The sequence below is a fragment of the Protopterus annectens genome, chromosome 12.part0, assembly GCF_019279795.1.
Source record: "Protopterus annectens isolate FY-2018-M chromosome 12.part0, PAN1.0, whole genome shotgun sequence".
Lineage (NCBI taxonomy): Eukaryota > Metazoa > Chordata > Ceratodontiformes > Protopteridae > Protopterus > Protopterus annectens.
In genome coordinates this window covers 801,600,192-801,625,105 of record NC_056746.1, presented here as the reverse complement: position 1 = coordinate 801,625,105, position 24,914 = coordinate 801,600,192, and the positions used below count along the sequence as shown (strand labels likewise).

General features: G+C 40.7%; 1 protein-coding gene across 1 annotated transcript in view; it reads left to right on the top strand.

Moving 5' to 3' along the window:
• The window catches only part of PRIMPOL (primase and DNA directed polymerase), a 1,324,073-nt gene that overhangs the window by 758,796 nt on the left and 540,363 nt on the right, over positions 1-24,914 (top strand). The window lies entirely within an intron of this gene.

The window sequence follows — 24,914 nt, the reverse complement described above, 5'->3', positions numbered from 1 at the left end:
AAAAGATTTTGCACACTTTAGATGTACACAGGCAGTTGCGATATTATTTGGACAGAACTAAAGGGTTCAGGCAGTCTCAGCAGTTATTTGTTTCTTTTGCTTTGAGTTCTCAGGGCAAGCCTGTGTCAAAACAAACTATTTCTAAGTGGATTGGGTTTTGCATTGCTTTCTGTTATTCCCATCATGGCAAGGAGATTCCAGCCGGGATTAGGCCTCATTCCACTAGAGCTACTGCCACTTCGACAGCTTTTTTGAGGGGGGTGGCAACCAAGGATATTTTGGAGGCAGCTACTTGGAGTTCAGTGCATACTTTCTCTAGGCATTATCACCTGCCACTTTACTCTAAATCCAGGGCTGGTTTTGCAGGGCATTTTGGCAGCCCCTGCTTCCTTATAGTTTGGCCATCCTCCCATATCTCTGCTTTGGGATTCTACCCAAGTGTAAGGACTGCAGCAATGTGAGATGAAGAACATAGTACAGTTTTGTACCTACCATAAATGTAGATGTTCGAAGATCCACATTGCTGCAGTCCAATTTACTCCTCCTTCCCCTCTGTAGTTAGAGGTGGTTGTGTGGGTTGAGTTGTACATATTGTGTATATAGTGTTTATTTTGTATATATAATTAGGGCAGGGTGCTTGGTTGGTTGTTTGCTGTCTTTTGGTTTTGACCTTTATTTTTAGGGTCTTCTGACATCTGGGGCAAGAAAAGACTGAGGATATGACGTCGGTCATGCGCATTTGTACCCTGACGTCCTGATGTCAGTCAAATGCGCCTTGACCGACGTCAGCCTTATACTTTGATATTCGGGCCGACCGAGGACAGCGGACTACCCCAAGTGTAAGGACTGCAGCAATGTGGATCTTCGAACATCTACATTTATGGTAGGTACAAAACTGTACTTTACCACCATACATTTCACTGCCAAGTCTTGAACCCAGGGGACCCTCTGCAAAACAGTCAGAGCAACATACCACTATGCCAAATCATCTGATTTGTGAAAGAGAGGAAGACTGAAACTTAAATGGCTACCATTTAGTGAATTCAGTTCTCACCTTAGCTGTCAATCTCTTAGCACAAAACACCTGAACAAAGCCAATAATGGGGGAATACAGCCCCCAAACGTATTAATTTCTCACCATAGCTCTCAACCTTAGCACAAAAAACCTGGATGAAGCCAATAATGGGAGAATACAGTCCCAAAAATAGGGACAAATTTCAAATATCCATGTTATAAACTTAGAAAATTGCTAGAATAAAATGTTTTGTGTTACCGTGTACTTTCTGAAGAATATGAAGTCTGAAATTCAAATGCCTGTTATTTTTATTTAACATTTGTTAACCATGAAAGTCTGACTTGGAACAAAAGCCATTTTTCAGCAGAGGCCCAGGAAGAAGCACTCCAGACAGACACATGTCTTTGTAAGATGGGAGGACACCAAAGGAAACCCACACAAACACAAGGAGGACATGCAGACTCCACAGAGAAGGCACCCCAGCCAAGAATCAAACCAGAGAACCTGTAGCTGTCAGGCAACAATGCTACCACTGCACCAATGCACTACTGAATTTGCAAGGACACAAAAATATGATGGAAAAATCTGCAATGTTTTACAGATGGTGGTGGGTAGGGAATTCAGGCTCTTGCCACCTGGGCCCAAGCCTGTTCTCTACCCACCACCATATAGCACTTGGGGCATGACACACGCACACACACACAACTTTTGTTTCAGTTCCCTTCCTGTGCCGAGAGAGAAGGCTCCAGTAACAGTCCCCCATAAGTCCAGCTACAGTCCTGCGCAGGCTCCGGTAACAGTTTTCCCAAAAGACAGGCTCCAAAGTCTTCCTGGGGAAGGTCGTCCTGCGAACGCTGCAGTCCGGACGTCTTCCATTCTGTGCGGTCATCACTGCATAGACTTCTGGGCTGTAGGGCAGAGATGGCCTTCCCTCCTATCTGGACTGCTGACAAAGACGTCCGGAGTTCCAGTTCCCAATCTGTGAAACTTACATGTGTGAGTTCTGGGAGAGTTCTCAATCTAAAATACTGCATGCGTGAGTCGTTCCGGGACTCAAGAACATTTTTTTATTTGTTTTCTTTCCATTTTTTATTTTGTTTTCTTTCCACAGCTGGGGGGGCTGCAATCCTATAGCATGAGCCGCCCCTGCCAACAACATGAGTTGATATGAATCTGCTACCATTTTCCTCCAGAGTATAACTTGTAAAGTGGACATGGCTTTTGCGGGTGCTGAGTGTGGAAGAGCACTGCCATTGTATAGGAAGTAGACCACAATCATTCTGTACCTCTTGCAGACAGACTCTCTGGAGCACCTGCTAAGGGACTCATGATGGTCCCCCAGTTTAAAGCAAGTGACTGGAACTTCCTTACCATCGTGGTGAAGTGATTCAATGGGAATCATCGTCTTTAATGAGCAGTGCTGGCACTGATTCAGTGACGGGAAGAGGCACCTCCATGACCTTCTCAACAAATGGGAAGCAGAGGTTAGGGACAGAGAACCAGAGTTCTATAGTAAGTAGTATTGACAGGTGGTTACTTGTGATTATTGAGGCTTAAGTGTTCAGTCATGTGCAGGGCATGACAGTCACAGATATCGTTTACAGCTTTTACATGTTTAATATAGAGCATTCCTTGTTAATGCAGGTTGCTATGTTTTACTGTACATCCTAGAGTGATTCTCACTGGTGGCATGGTAATGCTGCTGGGCTGACAGTGGGTGTTTGTCTTCCTACAGTGCAATGTACTTTGCCTTTCACTTGTCATTCATACATGGTACCCTGGTTTGCCTGCCCAGTATTAATTTTTCACAGTCCATTCAAGCTCCCCTGCCAGTGCCGGTTACACTGCTGGTTGAGTTTATTGGTCACTGTCTGATTTCATGGTACATTACTGCCACAAGTACCTGTGGCACGCATGTATGTATGTACTCCACCTTCAAATGTGGTAGGACTGTATTCTCCCATTTTTGGCTTTGTCCAGGTTTTTTGTGCTAAGATTGAGAACTATGGTAAGAACTGAATTCACTGAATATGTTTGGGGGCTGTATTCCCCCCATTACTGGCTTTGTCCGGGTGTTTTTTGCTAAGAGGTTGAGAGCTATGGTGAGAACTGAATTCACTGAATATGTATGGGGGCTGTATTCCCTCATTACTGGCTTTGTCCTGTTGTTTTTTGCTAAGAGGTTGAGAGCTATGGTGAGAACTGAATTCACTGAATATGGTTGGGGGCTGTATTCCCCCATTATTGGCTTTGTTCAGGCGTTTTTTGCTAAGAGGTTGACAGCTATGGTGAGAACTGAATTCACTAAATGGTAGCCATTTAAATTTCAGTCTTCCTGTTTTTCACAAAACAGCTGATTTGGTATAGTGGTATGTTGCTCTCACTGTTTTGCACAGGGTCCTGGGTTCAAGACTTGGCAGTGAACTGTATGTGGGTAACAGAGCATTTTATTCTAGCAACTTTTCAACATTATACAAGCAATGTTTAAAATGTGTCCCTGGTTTTTGGGCTTTTGTCCCCCCCCTCAATAAATTTTGGCTTTTTCTAGATTTCTTGTGCTGCAAAGTTCAGAGATAACAGCTGAGTGAGTAGATTTTACAAGGAGCTGAGAGCTGCAGGGGAGCAAAAGTTTAGTACTGCATATGCTGAATCGGCTTGCATTGTTAATAGCACAACAAGTAGTGTGCTTGCCTTTGATGCAGAATGCCGTGGGTTCTACTCCCAGAGTAGATAGATGCAGTGGTGATACTGTACTGTGCTGCAAAGGGGGTGGATGCTGCACTCCTTTTTGGCGAAGATACCTAGTAACTATGAACCTGTTACCAGATTGCCATCCATTCCCTATTGCAATATTACTAGCTTATCATTTTTTAGTGTAAGATAGGCAATTTATTCCTCAAGGGCAACAGGCACTTTATTTGTAGATGAAACAATGAAATATAAAGTTGTTTGCTAGCAGCAACCTCTTCATTAGTTACAGATCTCTTTAATGTGGAATTATTTAGATTACTTTTACTTCTTCAGAGATTGTGCATATGTACTGATACTGGTGGACTGTAGAAGTTTGAGTAGGCATTTATGATGGAAATGTTCTGAATTGGGCAGTTTTGTAATTATTGGTGCATGCATTTTGTTTAATTGTTTACTGGAAAATTTTTAAAACAAATTTAAAATGCCCTCTAAAACTGTACTGTATTGTACAAGGAATATAATTTAATACAATCAGGAAGGTGCATGAAAGAGCATGCGTATGTTTCGTGTGCAAGGGGCCTGTGATTTGAAAACATCCAAAACCCAAAGTTAATCTTTATCTGCCACTGACAAAATTTTCTTTGAATGTGGGTTTCAATGCTGTTTCATTGAATGTGAGTTTCAAGGGCAGAGAAGTTTTAATGCTAACTCTGTTTTCATTGTGAGACTACATTGCTTTGTTTAGCAGATATCTATTAGTGTTTGCGCTGTAAAATGCAAAATAAAACTTTCAAATGAAGTCCAAATCATTGCAAAAGTAAAGCACATCAGTGTTTATGGTAAATGGGGTGAAATAGCCAAGTAATGGTTCATTGGAATGGCTGCGGGGAGGGGGGCTCCATTCGACCATGATTTTGTGAGGGGGGAAGGGCAGCAAACTCAGACAGCCCCGCTGAACTATACCTCTCAACTGTCCAGATTTATGCAGAATGAATAGATTTTTACTTTTTATTTTTGGCTTGTTTCTCATAAAATTTGTTGTTTTCTGGCAAATCATTTAGGAATTAAGTCACAAAATAATGACAGACACTGAGTTTCAGACTTTATAACCTTCAGAAAAATGCATGCTAAAGCAAGACCTGTTATTCTATCAACTGTTTCAGTTTATACAAGAGCAATTTTTAGTACTGTTTATATGTTCCCCCAATATATTTGGCCTTGTCCAGATTTCCTACATTAACAGGTTGAGAGGTACATGCAAATAAATTGCTTTATAGAATTAGCCATATCCAAACCTCTCAACTGTCCCCGATTTTGGCTCAAAATGTTGCTCTTCCCCTAATAATCCCTCCGCAAAATGGCAATTTTGGAAGAAAACATGGAGGTTTTACAATTAATAAATAACTGTAATAGAGTTATAGATTACTTTTATTTCAGAAATGCATGTAGATTCTTTTTTATCAGCTGCTCAAGTTAGCAGTACTAATATTAAAAAGTTTCCCTTCTTTGACATGTTCCCAGCTGTATTGTGTGGCTATTTTATATTTTTGCATCACATTTTTGGTCAATTTTTCATAAAGATGTGTTTTTTGGGCAAATTAGTGGCAAATCATTAAAGACTGAAGTTAGAAAATAATGACAGACATTTCAGTTTCAGATTTCATACCCTTCAGAAAATGCATACTAATGCAAGACGTACTATTCTATTATCTTTCTAAGTTTATAAGAGCAATATTTAAAAATTGTCCTTATTTTTGGGCCTTTGTCCCACTTCTGTGTATGGCTTTGTCCAGATTTCTTGCTCTGAGGTTGAGAGGTATGACAAATGTGTCAGGGCCATCACAGTCAGCCAGAGACATTTCAAATTGTGACATACTTGTTGCACCCCACTCCCACATGTAGTGACTCTGGATTTGTCCAAGCAAGGCAATGAGCAGTTATGCATTGTAAATGTGCAGAGTATTCCCCCATCCAAGGTAGACACAAGTACTCAGGGGCGGCTCGTGGCATCGGGCTGCCGGACTGCAGCCCCCTCAGCTAGACAGCTGAGTACTTAGTTTATTTTTTTTATGAAATCTGTTTTTAATATACTTTAAATTTAGAGTCCGCGACTCGAAATTACGCGCATGCGCATTGTGCGCTTCTATCGCAACAGCGTTTTTTTTTTTTTTTTTTTTTTTTTATCTTGCTGCAATGTTTTGATTGCAGCCCGGAGGAGCAAAGAAGGCATCATTGTGATGCCCAGAACTCCCCAGAAGTCTATGTGGTTGAGACACAAACCGCATAGACATGGAAGGGGCTCGGACTGCGACGTTCGCAGGCATGTCATGACGTGCTTGCTGGGCAAATGCTGCTGATTGGTTGTTGCTCTCTTCCCGGGCTTTATGAGCTGGGAAGAGAGCGAGAATCAGTCAGTTTAGTTTAGGATCCGATGAGGAATTCAATCGGCAAAATTAGTTGTGTGATCATCATTGTCTTTTTTTTTTTTTTTTCATTTCTGTTTGGAGCCTGGAGGGATTATCGGGTTATCGTTTACTTGTCTTGGAGTGAAGAAGATGGAAGAAAAAAGAAAGTACAGGGTGCGTGCTGCAGAATTAAGTAAGTAAATTAAATAGGCACAACTAAGGAAGTAATGACACTGTGAATGCAGTTCCAGCCACTCTTAATAACTGTTCTCCTTGTACTGTCTCCCATTTGTACTGTTTTTGTTTGTGTTCCTCCTACATAGGTGCTGTGTATAAATAGTACAGTCATAAGAGTCATAGTCAGTATATGTGGCAGATTGAAAGGGAGGAGCAGACGCTTCCAAAAATATTAACTTACATAGAGTGGATCTGGCTATATACTACTTGTTACTTTATTTGTGCATTGGTTTACCATCTGGCTTCACTGCAGTTTTTAGTCAATTCTCTAGCCAAAAGTAGGATACACTTATTATGGTTGTAAGTTTTATTTTATGTCTGTAAACACTTAGAACCTTGTGTGTATACTTTAGCATTTTTACATAGCATGAATAAAGTAGACTAATTTTAAATAGTTGGATGATATTAATTTCATTTGCTAACTATACATAGAAAAGTGAATGCGTGACAGTCAAGTAGCTATGTGAAGTGGCTGTCAGGATAGCAGGACTGGACCGCAATAGCACTCCACCACATTTTGTGTGCTTTGCTAAGGCATCTGATGGAAACATGCAAGTCTGAATATATAGAGTGTGTCTGAGAGAGAGAATACTTTGGTAATAAGTTATAACAGTTATTGCTGGGAATGAGGAGTTACATTTGTAATAATTTATGGTGGTAATTGGTGCAAATGTTTGTAGATCTGTACTTTACTAGCTGTAAAACCACTAATTGTAGAAGCCTCATCTCTCTCCATTTGTTCACCGTCATTCACCTTTTGGGTCTAAACCCTCTTAACTCCAGTTTAATTTCTCCAAGTCTTTTGGGTTTTTAATACCATGATGTGAATGGACCCCATTCCTAAGTCAGAATGTAGTTAAAGTTCATGAAATTATTATTGTTTCAATTGTTGATTTTAGCCAAAAGTGGTCTTCACAGCCCCCGCAGTGTGCTCACAATTAACTCCTGAAATTCATAGAGTTGCATGTATCAGTAGTATATCTAAATACTAATGTAAATTCTACTTTTATGAGTCCATACTAATATTGGAACTGTCTGGGTATCTTTCTTCAACACTGCTCTCATTTGTGACTGCAAATCCTGATATTATATCACTTTGTGGATCTATCCATGAGACACTGTAATCAACAGGTGTAACAATTTCCATGATCAATGCTACTTTTGTCTTGTTTCATGGAGTACTACATCTGTTTTTCTCACATCTGTTTTTTGAATCATTGGTAAAGGGTGATCCCATGTGATGTATACTTCATCATTTTCTATAAGACTTTCTGGTTCATGTTTCCAGTGCTTCTCAGCTACTTCTATATTGTACTCTTTGCACAATCCCCAGTGCAACAGTTTTGCCACATTATTGTGCCTTTCAGTGTACAGACCCTCTGCTATGAGAGTATCGCACCCAACAATAAGGTGTGCAACTGCAATTCTTTTTTACAGAATCTACATTTGGCTTTTTCTCCCACATGTTCAATGAATTTTGTAAACAAACGTGTAAGTAGTCCTTTAACCTGGGCTGCCATTATTAACCTTTCATCCTTTAGTTTAAACTCACCTCTCCTTAACTGTTCTTGCATCACATCTTGATCAACACAAGGTTGCCCATGAGATCTATGTACATGCCTCTATATTTATGTTTTTCCACATTTCTTTCTGTCTCACCTGATTTTTCTCCTTATATTCTTTCTTTTGTTTTTTGGCACATGCAGTTCCTGTCCGATTTTGTCCCCTTCTGGTATGGTTTCCATTCCCACTTGACACCTGAATGCTTCTGCTAAATTAAGCAGAGAGATCATCTTAGGCTTCCTGTACTGAATAGGGACTCTCTTACTTGAACCTCATCTACTTTACACTCGGTTACAAATAATGTAATGTTAGAATGGGACTAAACAAATTCTTTAAAGGTTGCCTGCTTAGGGTGCTTAGTACATTTCCAGAAGGAGTCCATTATCTAACACTTGAATCTTCATGTGGTCGGTGATGACAGTTTGACCTGCAGGGGGCTATTTCTAGCTGGTACATGAAAGCTGTAAAGTGGTTATCACAGAGGATACAATCTGTAATTTGATCATGTAGTTAGCTCTGCCGTGGTCAATTCTACATCACCCCTACTTTGTTTACGTTGATTCTTTAGGGAACAAGTTCTAGTTTTCTGCCATTATTTTAACTTAGCTCTTTGACTCTGTTCTCGTCTTGTAGAACTAAAAGCTTGTCATCTACGTCATCATTTCATTATTTTATAAACATCTCTTTTAGCAGTGTGTTCCCCCTCATTAACTTAAGAAGTCTCAAGCAGAGTAATTTTAACATTCCCATTTCCCTGTGAAGCTTGTTTAATAATAGGTACAGATTTCATACTGGGTACACTGCATTTGCACTTCTTGAACACAGGTTAATAAGTAATTTTGTAAGTTCCTCAAAGTATACAAATGTTAGTACCTAATGTTTGAGTGCTTTTAATTAACTTTGGTTGAGCTCCCACATTCATTATAACTATATAGCTGACCAACATGAAGTACTAATTCTTGCTCAAACCCCATGATTAAATATTTAGGTACCTCTGATGTCTCATTTCAGGACTTATGAAAATGAGACATCAGAGGTTCCAGACTATGATTCACAGATGAAGTATGTTTAACATAATGCAAGGTGGGCGGATTAGGGGGAAATTAAACACTGACATTGTATTTGAAGCCACAGAATAAAACATCAGACAGTTTCACAGGTAATCATTTGAAATGTTGGAACCCACATCAGTGAACCCCAAAATACACAGACTTAATGGTTGAAAAAAAATCAGACTTGCATATACCAAGTCTGAAATAGCCATTCCCTTTCCTCCAAGGTATGGTGATCTTGGAGTTGGTATATATAGGTTTGGGGTGTATGGGGTCTTGCCTCTCATGTTGGGGGAACAGGGGGGTTAATCCCCTGTAAAAACAAGTTTAAAGGAGAAAAGTGATATTCAGGATTATATGAAACAGTATGCATTCACCATTTACGAGCAGGCTGCCACTGAGCCTGATTTTGCTGTTTCTGGTTTGAGTTAGCTAATTTATTATGGAAGGACCAATAGTTATGTATGTTCTGTTGCTTAAGGTTGGTGGCTTGTTTATTTGGACTTGCACAAATCTGTATCCTCAGGTATAAACTCCATACTGTTATATCAGTTTATATTGCATATCTGTTGAAATGTATTATCACTGTATTGCGGCTTTACTCATAAACCGAATGCCAATCGCGTGGTCCATAACCTGTACAGTAATCCTTTTAAGCAATGTATCTTGAGCTTATTCCTTGTTTGTTTTTCATTTTTTACTTTGATCATGTTTTCCACATGAAACAAGTAGATGTCAGGCAGCAGGTCTTTTTTTGGATAAGGAATATTTTTACAAGTGGGGGCATCAGAGATTTCTACTTTCAGCATGTTACTTGTTACTTTAATAAAGCTGAATATAAATTATAATTAGAACTGCAGTGCAAAAAGTGGTTTGAACTGAGTGCTGCTTGTTTTTCTTATACTTGATTTTGACTGGCATTCCATTAATGTATTTTAAAAAAAAAGTCATTTATTTTTTCATGCCTCACAACCTTTTTTGTTTCCATCTAGATATTAAGCTGTCATGCAGCCAATGCATTGAAATATTTTTATTCTTCTACACTTCATTTTGTCTTGATTGGACTCTCATAATGACAGTTTGGTACCCAGTGCAGTATATTTAGTTTTTGTGGCTTGCTACTACAGGTGTGTGTGTGTGTGTGTGTGTGTGTGTGTGTGTGTGTGTGTGTGTGTGTGTGTGTGTGTGTGTGTGTGTGTGTGTGGTAGGGAATACCTCAGGCTTGAACCCTGTACCTTGTATGCAGGTGTTAAAGACCTGAATTCCCTACCCACCACCATTTGTAAAAAAATTGCAGATTTTTGCCTCATATTTGATCTGATCTGTTCCTCATAATATCTGTGGTTTGTAAATATTGCAATGCTTGATATTTGATGGTGCAGTGGTAGCATTGTTGCCTCACAGCTGCAAGTTCTCAGGTTTGATTCTTGGCTGGGGTGCCTTCTTTGTGGGGTCTCTATCTTCTCCCTGTGTTTGTGTGGGTTTGCTTTTGTGTCCTCGCATGTTACAAAGACATGTCTGCATTATTTCTTCCTGGGCCTCTGCTGAAAATTTTTTTTTGTTCCAAGTCAGACTGTCCTGATTAACAAATGTTAAATAAAATTGACAGGCATTTGAATTTCAGACTTCAGGTTTCTGAATGTTTAATTCCTTGCATATTTGATGGTGCAGTGGTAGTATTGTTGCCTCTCAGCTATAGGTTTTCTGGTTTGATGCTTGGCTGGGGTGCCTTCTGTGTGGAGTCTGCATCTCCTCCCTGTGTTTGTGTGGATTTGCTCTGGTGCCCTGTCATTTTACAAAGATGTGTCTGCAGTATTAATCCCTGGGTCTCTGCTGAAAATTGTTTTTGTTCTGTCAGCAGTAAAATTGACAGGCATTTGAATTTCAGACTTCATGTTCTTCAGAATACATAGTAACACAACCTTTTATAGCAATTTTCTAAGTTTATAAGATGAATATTTGAAATTTGTCCCTATTTTTGGGACTGTATTCCCCCATTATTGGCTTTGTCCAGGTTTTTGTGCTAAGGTTGACAGCTATGGCAAGAACTGAATTCACTGAATATGTTTGAGGGCTGTATTCCCTCATTACTGGGTTTGTCCAGGTGTTTTGTACTGAGAGGTTGACAGCTGTGGTGAGAACTGAATTCACTAAATGATAGCCATTTAAGTTTCAGTCTTCCTCTCTTTTACAAAGCAGCTGATGTGGCGTAGTGGTATGTTACTCTGACTGTTTTGCTCAGGGACCTTGGCAGTAAAATGTATGGTGGTAACACAGCATTTTATTCTAGCAACTTTCCAAGATTATACAAGCAATGTTTAATGTGTCCCTGGTTTTTGGGCTTTTGACCCCCCCCAATACATTTTGGCTTTTTCCAGTTTTCTTGTGCTGCAAAGTTGAGATGCAGTTGAGTATTGAGTAGATTTTACAAGGAGCTGAGAGCTGCAGGGGAACAGAAGTTTAGTGTTTGCCTTGTTAATAGCACAACAGGTGCTTGCTTTTGATGCAGAAGGCTATGAGTTCTACTCCCACAAGGGGTGGATGCTGCCGTACTGAGAATGTTCTCCTTGGTGAAGATACTAACTATGAGCCTGTTATCAGTTTGTCATCCATTTCCTATTGCAATATTGCTAGCTTATCATTTTTTTAATGTAATATAGGCAATTTATTCATGAGGGGCAACAGACACTTTATTTTTCGATGAAACAATGAAATATAAAGGTGATTGCTAGCAGCAACCTCTTAGTTACAGATTTCTTTAATGTGGAATTACTTAGATGACTTTTACTTCAGAGATTGTGCATATTTACTGATAATGGACTGTAGAGCTGTGCATATTTACTGATAAAGGTGGACAGTAGAATTGTGCATATTTACTAATAATGGTGGACTGTAGAAGTCTGAGTAGACTTTTTTTATGATGAATGTTCTGAACTGGGCAGTTTTGCCATTATGGGTGCATGCGTTTTGTTTCATTGCTTACTGGAAAAATGTTCAAAACAAATTTAAAACACCCTCTAACAATTGTACTGTATTGTACAATGAATATAATTTAGTACAATTAGGAAGGTGTATCAAAGAGCACATGTATGTTTCATATGCAAGGGGCCTATGATTTGAAAACAGCCCAAAAATAATCTTTATCTGCCACTGGCAAAATGTATTTTCTTTGAATGTGGGTTTCAATGCTGTTTCAATGAATGTGAGTTTCAAGGGCAGAGAAGTTTTAATGCTAAGTTTTCATTGTGAGACTGCATTGCTTTGTTTAGCAGATGACTTGGTGTTTGTGCTGTAAAATACAAAATAAAACTTTCAAATGAAGTCCAATTCATCATAGAAGTAAAGCAGTATGCACATTAGTGTTTATGGTAAATGTAATGGTTCATTGGAATGGCTGCAGAGGCTCCATTCAACCATGATTTTGTCAGGGGGGAAGGGCAGCAAACTCAGACAGGCCCAGCTGAACTATACCTCTCAACTGTCCAGATTTTCAAAGAATGAATAGATTTTTGCTTCTTATTTTTGGTTTGTTCTTCATAAAATTTGTAGTTTTCTGGCAAATCATTTAGGAATTAAGTCACTAAATAATGATACACTGAGTTTCAGACTTCATAACCTTCAGAAAAATGCATGTTAAAGTAAGAGCTGTTCTATCAACTGTCTCAATTTATACAAGAGCAATTTTTAGTACTGTTTATATGTGCCCCCAATATATTTGGCCTTGTTCAGATTTACTGCATTAACAGGTTGAGAGGTACATGCAAATAAATTGCTTTATAGAATTAGGCATAGCCAACCTCTCAACTGTCACCGATTTTGGCTCAAAATGTTGCTCTTCCCCCTAATAATCCCTCCGCAAAATAGCAATTTTGGAAGAAAACTTGGAGGGTTTACAATTAAGAAATAACTGTAATAATCAAAGTTATAGATTACTTGAAATGCATGTAGATTCTTTTATTTTGTCAGCTGCTCAAGGTAGCAGTACTAATATTAAAGTGTCCCTTCTTTGACAGGTTCCCAGCTGTATTGTGCATCTATTTTATATTTTTGCATCACATTTTTGGTCCATTTTTCATAAAATTGTGTTTTTGGCAAATTAGTGACAAATCACTAAAGACTGAAGTTAGAAAATGACAGACATTTGAGTTTCAGATTTTATACCCTTCAGATTTTATACCCTTCAGAAAATTCATACTAATGCAAGACCTATTCTATTATCTTTCTAAGTTTATTAGAGCAATATTTAAAAAGTGTCCTTATTTTTGGGCCTTTGTCCCACTTCCGTGTATGGCTTTGTCCAGATTTCTTGCTCTTGAGGTTGAGAGGTATGACAAATGTGTCAGGGCCATCAGTCAGCCAGAGACATTTCAAATTGTGACATACTTGTTGCACCCCACTCCCCCATGTAGTGACTCTGGATGTGTTCAAGCAAGGCAAGGAGTAGTTATGCAGTGTGTCTCCCCCATCCAATGTAGACACAAGTACTACAGTGGCTTTTCATCTGTCCTTGATTTTGCAGAATGGTCTGGTTTCTGTCATATTTTTTTACTGTTGATTTATGCTTATTACTCAGATTTATGCTTATTACTCAAAGTGCCTGTTGCTCTGTGTTTAAGTAGCAATGCTTTAATGACCATAAGGTAAGCTTGCCTAAGATCGTAAGATGCAAGTAAGCTTTAATAAGCATACTGTTAAGGAATTGCCAACATTGAAAGCCTTTCTGTTGTTGCCATGCAGAGAATACTTGACTAATGTATAAGCCTTGGGTATTAAAGGACAGGATTCCATTATTTTAAAAAGCTCATTACAATTGTTGGAGACTTCCAGTCATCTCTACAGACTTTACCCATAAACTAAACAGAGTGCCAATCATGTGTGGTCCATAACCTGTACAGTAATCCTTTAAGCAATGTATCTTGAGCTTGTTTCTTGTTTGCTTTTCATTTTTTACTTTGATCATGTTTTCCCCATGAAACAAGTTGTCAGGCAGCAGGTCTTTTTTGGATAAGAAACATTTTTACAAGTGGGGGCATCACTGAGATTTCGACTTTCAGCATGTTACTTGGTACTTTAATAAAGCTGAATATAAATTATAATTAGAACTGCAGTGCAAGGAGAAGTGGTTTGAGTTGAGTGCTTCTGGTTTTTCTTATACTTGATTTTGACTGGCATTCCAGTAATGTATTTAAAAAGTAATTTTTTCATGCCTCAAAACCTTTTGTTTCCATCTAGATATTAAGTAAGCTGTCATGCAGCCAATGCATTGAAATATTTTTATTCTTCTACACTTATTTTTGTCTTGATTGGACTTTCATAATGATGGTTTGCCACCCAGGGCAGCGTATAAAATTAAAGTTAGTTTTTGTGGTTTTGAGCATAGCTCCTCCCTTTTCTAGCTGGCCACACCCCTCCCCCTTGACCCCACCCATTCAGCTGTCTCCTGCAGCCCCCCTGTGATTTGAAGTCACCAGTCGCCACTGCAAGTACTACAGTGGCTTTTCATCTGTCCTTGATTTTGCAGAATGTTCTTGTTTCTGTCATATTTTATACTGTTGATTTATGCTTATTATTATTCAGAAAGTGCCTGCTGCTCTGTGTTTAAGTAGCAAGGCTTTAATGATCATCAGGTAAGCTTGTCTGAGATTGTAAGATGCAAGTAAGTTTTAATAAGCATACTGTTAAAGAATTGCCAACATTGAAAGCCTTTCTGTTGTAGCCATGCAGAGAATACTTACATAAGTAGATAACGTATAAGCCTTGGGTATTGAAATGCATATGACAGTATTTGTAATAAAGGACAGGATTACATTATTTTAAGAAGCTCATTACATTTGTTGGAGCCTTGCAGTCATCTTTGCAGGCTTTACCTGCAAACTAAACAGAATGCCAATCTATCGTGTATGGTCCATAACCTGTGCAGTAATCCTTTAAGCAATGTATGTCGAACTTGTTTCTTGCTTGCTTTAAATTTTTTACTTTGATCATGTTTTCCCCATGAAACAAGTAGATAGTTGTTGTAAGGCAGCAGGTCTTTTTTGGATAAGAAACATTTTTACAAGTGGGGGTATCACACAGAGATTGTTACTTTCAGCATGTTACATGGTACTTCAATAAAGCTGAATATAAATTATAATTAGCACTGCAGTGCAAGAAGAAATGGTTTGAGTTGAGTCCTGCTTGGTCTTCTTTTACTTGATTTTTGACTGGCATTCCAGTAATGTATTTAAAAAGTAATTTATTTTTTCATGCCTCGCAACCTTTTTGTTTCCCTCTAGATATTCAGTAAGCTGTCATGCAGCCAATGCATTGAAATATTTTTTTTCTTCTACATTTCATTTTGTCTTGATTGGACTCTCATAATGATGGTTTGGCACCCAGGGCAGCGTATTTAATTAAAGTTACAGTTTTTGTGGTTTTGAACATAGCTCCTCCCCTTTCTAGTTGGCCACACCCATTTACATTGACCCCCCCACACACCCATTCAGCTGTCTCCTGCAGCCCCCCTTTAATTTGAAGTCACCAGCTGCCACTGGTTGCTGGTATCATGTGACATGCATTAATGGGCTGCAGGGCAGTGCAACAAAGCCCGTTGCCACCTTGTAGCCATACATTACCAAAATGGGTGTTAAAAGATGCTGGCCGTACAACCCATGCCCATTCCATGGTTACACTGAAGCTGTAGGAGCTGCAAGACTGATTAATAAACCTGTGGCCTTGTAGGGCTCACACCTTGCCCATTCATGCACACTGTACTTTGAAATCATTTATGCATGCTTGTGCACAGGCAAGCATGAAGCTCATTGTGTCAACCAGGGCTGGTACACAGTGTGTTAAATGTGCAGTTCTGAGAATTTACTGCAAATTGCCTAATTAGCATAATTAACTCACTACAAGCCTTGAAATTAAAAAAAAAACTGCTGAAACCATTGTAGCACTCGTAGTGCTGTAGAAATTTGCTGATTTCATTCAAGACAGGAAAGGTAAGTTTATAGCTGCTTTGTTAAGGGTATGTGAATTAGTGACCTGTAGGATGAATATTCGGCTAACAGTAGTCCTGTTTTGTTCTCAGAGGAAGGTTGCTCTGCAGCTATCTGCTGATGGATGGATGGGTTGGTGGAGAGCACAGAAAGGTGTGCGATAGAAGCATTTCAGTATGCTATCACAATGCTTAAGAGATAGGAGGGTGTAAGATGTAATGCAGTAAAAGGGGAGAGGCCATGTGAAGGTGGGGGGACTGAATAAATGTAAGTTTTATCTGTGTGAGGAGCATGGAAGGATTGCAGTAATGGATGCATGGGAATGAGCATGAGGTGCGGATAGTGCTACACCTAGATAATGGTTGTGGGGCTGTGTGAGGTATGCCCACTGTTATGCAGCACTGACAGAGAGAGAGAGAGAGAGAGAGAAAGCATATTCACTTTAGTGTGCTTCCTATACAGGTCATAGGAAACAGTTCATCTTGTCTGTCTATGGAGAGGGTTCCATTGAGAAAACTAACAGCAGTGGGGCTGTGGTTGGTGGTAACCAAAGGAAGAATTGTCATTGTATTCTTAAAATCCATGGAACTTGTTGAAGTCTCTCTCCCACAAAATCAAAATGTCATCTATAAATGTATAGTAACATTTCATGTACTCCTTGTATCTGGAGTTGAAAACTATCTCAGTTTCCCATTTACCCATAGCTATACTGGTTAAACATGAAGTTGTTGCTGAATAATAAATGGAGGAGTCTACTTAACACTTCTGTTTCACAACTGCAAAGATGTGGTGTATGCCATGGTAAGGCTCATGTCAAAGCCAGATTGTGTATCGAGGTTCATAGTCATCTCATATTACCTTAGGTCAGCAGCACGATTTTGGAGGCATGCATGTGCCACGTTCCTCCGGGATTTTAACACAAACAATTTCTATGCTGACACAGTAGGAATGCATTTACAGTGGCATAGCTATTAACTGTAAGTAACTATGCATTACACGATGGTGTGATTGTCACATATTAGTAATATTGCATATGGGTGTTTACCTGTTTCCTTTCACAGAAACTACAGTTATGAGGTCCTCTGCTGTGGAACAGGACATGCTTGATGTCTGTGTTCCATCAGACACAGACAGTGATAACAGTTTTTACAGCAGTATAGTCAGAAGGCACAGCAGTGCCACTGTCTGCAACAGTGGCTGAAGAGGGCACACTGCCACATTGATTCCAGTATCACAGTTTTGCCTGTCCTGCCTCCTCAGAACCCTTGGAAGGACAGGTCATGCCTGGCACACCTGCTTGAGAGGTAAGCTCATCCCCTGTTCATGCACTTGCATCATGTAATGGCACATCTACAGAGCATGGGACTAGGGAGTGAGACAGTCATGATAATGGCTGTTAACCCTTATGCATCCTGGTCATTACCTGAGATGGCGGTCACAGTGGGCATTACACAGCAGATGTGCAGGGCAGTCAGGCAGATATAGGTTGATGTCACCACTGCCATAGCAGAGATGATAGGTGTTCTATGTAGCCTGTGTAATGACGTACATGGATAATTTCAATGACATATTGGACAGGCAACGGTTACCTCTGCTGTCTGTGCACATTGGGACTGATGCTGTTCCCATGACCACTACTGATTTGCCTCCATTGTGGATGCATGAATAGCGCAGGCAGATCATGTTCATCTACTACTACCTTTTCCAAAATTAAAACACCTGTGGGGTGCCTGGTGAAGAACAGCATGGCTGTCTGCAAAGCTGTAGAGCATATCAAGGTCAAGCTCATGCCAGAGCCAGATGGTTGCTGCCTCATAGTTCACAGTCATCCCTGCTAATGGATGTTGGTGCTAGTGCCATTCATCAGTGGAGGGACATACCATTGTCTCGGGGACATGCACAGTCTGCATTCCTCCCTCCTAAGGTCCTGCAACACCTGTCACACGCAAAGGTACACAAAGTGCAGCTGCATTTGCATGATCTGTATCCCCTGACACTTGTTTTGAATGCATAGTAAGTACTGCAAGACAACTACTCCTCTCAGGAAACACCACCCTCTACCTGCTCAGTATAAACATGAAATGCTACACTTAAAGAAATCCCAATCCCTCAGAGCCACATGCACCAGGGAATCTAAACCTTGTCATCATAATGAACAAAACATGCTGGAGGGATAGGTTCCTATCCCAGAGACTCCCCAGACTCTGGAATAGACTGACCATACATGTCAAGCAGAGCATCTCTTTGGCTCTCTTCAAAAGGAACCTTGACGATTGGATGGAAGATAGGAAATTCACCCCGAGAATCATGTTAGTCGCCCTGCTAGACAGGGATCCAGAGAAGTAAATATTGTGGGAAGAAATAGCCAGGGAATTGTTATGGGTAGGCTTGTATAGGCCCTAGCGCTGATAGCCTAGTACTAACTTATGAACCTATAACCAGCTCTCCCAATCCCCTATATTTTACACACTCCTTTCCACATTTTCACTAAATTCCCACCCCAACACTGGGCTCATTGCTGATTCCTATCACTGTACCCCTCCCCACCTGTGTATATGATGACTATTGTGCTTTGCTCCCTGAGCTGTGTTATATGGGTAGGTGATGTGTGAAGCACAGTGTGGGCCAGTCAGTGTACTAAAGTGCATAGTATGATGGTAGTATCACTGAATGCTACCTCTTTATCAGTGCCACAGCATATTGCACCCACCTCTGCCTCAGAACATTTTCCCCTGCATCCAATTCCTTTAAGAGCTCCTCAACTTGTGGCCTCCTCCACAGCAAGTTCAGTGTGTCTGGCTGCTTGATAGCAGACCCCTTCTCTAGCTGTCTTTGTACAGTCATGCTGTGCATAATTACACAGATGGTGACTATCTTACTACAGTACTCCAGAGCATGTTGCTCTGCACCACCAAAGGAAATTTGGCAGTGAAAGTGGGCCTTCATCAGTCTCGACACACTTGATTATGTTTGGGGTTTGACAGTATAGAGGTAGATGTCAGCTATGCTCTGTGGATTGAATATTGATGTCATGAGTCCTAGCTCCACAGCATATCCAGCATTGCCTGTAAGATGTCAGTGTAGGAAGTCACACTGCACAAATCCCTCGCACATTTCAGAAGCAGAAATTATGGGAACTGCCAGAAAGGAGCGCAGACCTGTTCTTTGCACACCAACTGGCAGTTGATGCACTGGTAAACATTCCATTTTCTATATCCTTATCCATATGGAGCACATAGGGCCTTGTAGGCAATGTGGCTGAACTCCAGGAAATGGGCTTTTTCACAGAATCCCTGCATAATGTTGTCTTTCTGCACTGTGGTCCTTGGGCACCACATACACTTCTGCATGCTGTAATATCTTGGCGGAAACTGATTTATTCATGAGACAGATGCTTGTGATATGCCCACCATGTCTCTTCTTGGCCTCTGGAAGGCCCCTATAGCAAGAAGACTCTTGAGTAAGAGATGCCTTAGTGTCCATAGAGATCAGTGTTACACACATATCCCATGAAATTCCATGTGAGGACATCACTTTTCCACTATGTATTGTGTTGTATTTCTGTCCTCACGACAACAGTAAACTTTGTCACTGTCATGGAGGTGCTGACTGGAAAGTGGAGGGAAAAAGAGCACCTCATTGCATACAGTCACTATGAGAGTGGCCTCTAATATCTACTGCATGATTATAATATCTGCTATACCTAGTTTTGTAGTACAGTCTCTCTCTCTCTCTTGTTATTCATCAAGAAGTCTTGATGGAAAGACTCACTTGCAGACTTGTTATTCACCAAGAAATCTTGATTGAAAAACTCACTTGCAGCCTCTACTGATCATGCAGTTTTTATGCTTTTCTGAATCGCTCTAACATTTTGTTTACTCATGTTTGCATTTTCAGGGAGGCTCATTATCAAAATGTCGCTTATTCTATATCATTATGTAAGTCACTAGCAAATAATGTTGACCATGCACTTGTGCATGCTTGCATGATAATGCTACCTGTGTTTCTAAATGGGCCCCAGTCTGTGTACTACCACTTTTCATGTTTTGCCTGAAAGACTGTGCTGTTTGTTTTTGAATCCCAGGGAGTGTATTATAGCCCGCACATTTCTGTTTTTTTCTCTGTGTAACTGGGCATGAAAAATAATTTTTTGGGAAGATGGGGGGTGGGACAGTTACATCTGTTAAGATGCGAATGTTCTTTGTTAAAATCAGTACAGTTTAATGGGTATATACTAAGCTAACAACCACTAGGGCCTTTATAGGCCTAGCCATGCAACCCAGATTTATCTAATGAGTTATTGTGCCTTAGAGGTTATTTTAAGGGTTGTATCTTAGCACATGATTTAATGGCTGCCAGTAACCATCAGAGACATAGATATCAGTCCAGAGGTGAACATCCAATTTCCCATTCACTGTCCAGGTTGTGCTTGAATAAGGTTATGGAAGGGCCGTGCTTCACATGATTAGGAAACCTATTCCAGAGAATGGGGATTCTCTCAAATATGTACCTGTCCCTTCAGCATGTCCTATTTAAGTCATAACCAAAGTTTAATTCTTAGATCTAGTAGTTCCGTTTTTGTTTGTTTTGTATGTATGCAAAATGAACAGTACCAGAACTACAAGATCTAAGGAGTTCTGCTGCTGTTTGTTTAGTGAATACGCATAAGGTCCATCAGAGTGAGATCCAAGGATGGCCTTGTATGCCTGTTGGGACCCCCAGCTGAACATTTCTTTGAGAAACTGGACAAAAAAGGCAAACGGATTAAAACTGTTAAAGATTTCTACTTGTTCCCATTCTAAAATACAGTAGAAACTACCCCCTCTAAGCCTTGGCTCTTCCCACCTAGGCAAGACAAGGAGAGGCTCCCCATGTAAAAAGACCAAGGCAGTCAAGAAGATGGCAGCCAAAACAGCCTCAGAGATCAGGTGCTGCAGATATTCTCTTTGCTCCCCATTCTTGTCCCCTAAACCCCCCTCCTGGACCCTTCGCAGTCAGGCTTTCCCTCTTCCTAAACCAATGGAAGACCATTGCAAGGGATCAGCTAGTGCTCAGCATTATAGAAATGGGATACTTTATCCAGTTCAGGCAAATTCCCCCTTTTATGGGCATGCCAAAACCAACAAAGGAGAAAGAAAAACACTTGTCACTGATTATCAGTGATTTTCTGAGGCAAGGGTCTATACAGCAGGTTCCTACTGGTCAAGAGTGGAAAGGTTTTTATTCAAGAGTCTTCCTGGTCTCAAGCAAGAAAGAAGCAGGAAACCTACCCTAGATCTCTCAAGGCTAAACAAATTCCTTCACATGCCAAAATTCAAGATACTTGCTCTGCAAAAGCTTTTGCCCATGATTTTTCAGGACAACTCCATGGTTACAATCGACCTAAAGGATACCTACCTTTATGTACCTATTGCTTTCAGCCAGAGGAAATATGGTTCATAGCCTTAGGCTCCCACTTCCAGTTTTGTCCTCTAGCATTTGGGCTCTCTACTGCCCCAAGAGTATTCACAAAATGCTTGACTGAACTAATAGCTCATTGCAGAAAGCTGGGAATGCCTGTCTGTCCTGACTAGACTCTCTTATCCACAGAATGTCCATTTCAGAGGTGCTGTACAGATATCTGTAGACTGCTTCCAAAAGGTGAGTATCGCATTGAAAGTACACAAGTCTCAGATGACTCCCCAGACAAAGATCTAGTTTCTGTGAGCCAAGACAGACTCCACCCAACAGAAGGCATTCTTCCCTCAGGACAAGTTAATCTTCCTCACAGAGAACTTGAACCACTTGCTTACAAAACAGCTTACCTCTGCCAGAGAGTTCTTAAGGATCCTGGTGTACATGGCTTAATGTAGCCTAATGGTCCCTTTAGCAAAGCTTCACATGAGGAAGATCCAGTGGTTTCTCAAAAATATCTGGGAACAACATTCTCAACCCCTAGAACCCCTTCTTCCCTTGCTCCTATGTCTCAAAAAGGAGCATTTGTGGTGGTAATTCACCAAACAAAACCCAGGAGCAACCTTCAGTCTGCCTCAGGCAGACAAGTCCATCACCACAGACAGCTCAGACATAACTTGGATGCCCCGATAGGTCAACAAGGGCACAGGGCATTTGGTCCCCCAAACAGAAACAGTTGTATATCAATTTGAAGGAAATGCTTGCAGGTTTTCTGGCCTAGAAAGCTTTCAAACATCACTTGAGTCCAGGAATCCTGCAAATTTGAATAAGTGATACCACAGTCATGTGGTAGATAAACAAGCAGGGAGGAGACCTTGTGTTACTGCTGTGCAGCCTTACCAGACAGATATGGATGCTGGCCCAGAACTTGGGGATCACTCTTATTGCATCGTACGTACCAGGACACAGAAATATTCTAGCAGACTCCCTGAGCAGAGACTTACTAGACCTAAGCGAATGGATGTTGAAAAGGGAAGTGTTTCTAGATCTCACTGTGCTGTGGGGAATCCCATCTATAGTCCTCTTTGCCTCTCCCCAGAACAAACAACATCTGAAGTTCTGCTCCAGAACCCAGCAGGAGGGAGCCTGGAAAATAGATGCTTTCTCCTTCACGTGAAGCCAGAAATTCCTTTTCGCCTTTCTCCCATTACCCTTGATTCCAGTGGTACTCCCAATAGCAGCACCAACAGATCCAGCATGATTCTGGTAGCCCCCTTCTGGCCCAGACAACATTGATTCTTGCTACTCATCACCCTCAGTGAGGGGAGGTTTTGCATGCTCTTGAAGAACAACGACCTTCTTAGCCAAATGAAGGGATGTGTTTTACCCCCAGCCTGACATCACTCAATCTAGCTGCCTGAGGAATGGGCCGTAACACCCACCTCAGTGCCTTATCCTAAGGAGGTGTTATCTATTCTTAAGCTATTCTTAAGAAGGCAAGAAAGCTAGACACCAGGAAATCATACATGGTAAAATGGAAAAGACTGTCCACATAGTTTCACAGCCAACAAGCTATTCCAGCTCATACAGTCATTCAGTATTGCTTTACCTGTCTCACCTGTTTAAACAGTGTCTTTCTTACTCCAGCGTAAAGCTTCATGATTCAACAGTTTCCCCTTGCTTGCAAACTACTCCACTAGTTTTCTCTCACCTGCACATGAAACTATTTCTGAGAGGGGTGATGCACTTAAGATATCCCAGGAAGAACCATATCCCTGCATGAGACTTAAATTATATTTTGGAAAAGCTAACCGTACTGCCCTTCAAACTGGTTGGCTCTGCTCCTCTCAAGATGCTCACCCAGAAGACCACCTTTCTTATAGCTTTCACTTCATCTAGAAAAGTCTCTGAATTGCAGGCTCTCATGAGTGTGGCACCCTTCACTGTCTTCCACAAAGACAGAATAACCCTCAGAACTAACCCTTCATTTATGCCTAAGGTGGTTTCTGAATTCAGCCTTAACCATGCCATACATCTGCCAGTTATCTTTCCAAATCCACAGAACAAGGCATAAAGAATTCTCTACTCACTGGATGTCCACAGACAGATCAGGTACTACATGTACAGAGCAAAGACTGTGTGGATAGGGCAGACCAGCTGTTGCTATCCTTTACAGAGGGAAAACAGGGTAGGCATGTCTCAAAGCCATCCATCTCTAAATGGATTGCAAACTGCATCAGGTAATGTTATACACACCATAGAAAGCTTCTCCCTGGCTGCATTAGAGCCCACTCCACCAGGCATGGGGCAACTACCACTGCCTTCCTCAAAGGAGTGCCCACTAGTGGCATCCACCTGGTGTTCTGTTCATACCTTCACAAAACATTACAACTTTGGTCAGGCATCAAGGTTTGCCTCTGCCATCTTGCAAATATTATCTTCTAAAAGCAGTACTTTTTCTCTTCCACCCTCAGAGAAGCTTTGGGAATCTTCCCAAGAATTAGTACTGCAATGTTGACTATGAAGAACGTAGTACAGTTGTGTCCCACTTACCATAATTGTAGATATTTGAGTAGATCAATGTTGCAGTACATGTTCCCTCCCTCCTACCCCTCATCTAAGTAGAGACCTTGTACCCTCCTTGTTTTTCTTAGATTCTGTTTGGATTATTCCAACCTTCTTCCTTTGTTTTTTTTTCATTTTACATTCACTACCAAGACCAGACAGTTGGGGAGGTTGTGATGTCCTCTGGCATCAAGCTGCTTTCCTGGCTTAGAAAGACCTGTAGATGGTGCTGACAGACATCTTTCTTATATCTCGACATCTGGACAGCTATCATAAAACGTTCCTCAGCTTGGGATGATGACAAGACTCTGGTAATCAGGCGGGTCATGGGCTTCTGTGTGTCAGGAAGTCCCAAGGATTAGTACTACAACATAGACCTACTCGAGCATCTACTTTTGGTAAGTGTGACAACTGTATTTTCTGTGTGTCTTCCCCATCCCCTACTAAGACATTGAGTTAAAGTTTCTGAAATTCTAACCTGCCGCTCAGAGAAGTTGCATCCTATTGTCTTTCTGTTTCCCTGTTCTTTGTGTCTGCCCCACCCCCACTAAGACATTAAGCTAAAGTTTCTAAAAGGGCTCCAATATTGCCTTTATTTGACTGTATCCCTCTCTAACTAGCCTGTTTCTTTCTTAAAATGTTTCCAAGCCCTCCAGCCCTTTTCTTGTGTTTTTATAAGGCCGTGCGTCTGGCCTCTGCCCCTTACAGTAATCTGATTTCCAAAGTTCCTTCCTCCCCTTATTCATTGCAGTTGTCTGTTGTATAAGCCATTTAAGTACTCTTCCCACCAGTTTTCAATAGATTCATTCTAATAAGCAAATTTTTCTTATAGAACGGTCCGTAAAACTGTATCCTTTAAATCAGTAAATATAGAGCAAATGCCTTTTGTGCCATCAAGCTTGGAGAAGCTACCTTGTGTGCCAGCATGCTTAGAGCAGCTAGTTGGGCATCGAGTGGCAATACTTGCAGATGTAGTACAATGCAGTATTGTGTGAACATTAAAGTTTTCAGAATT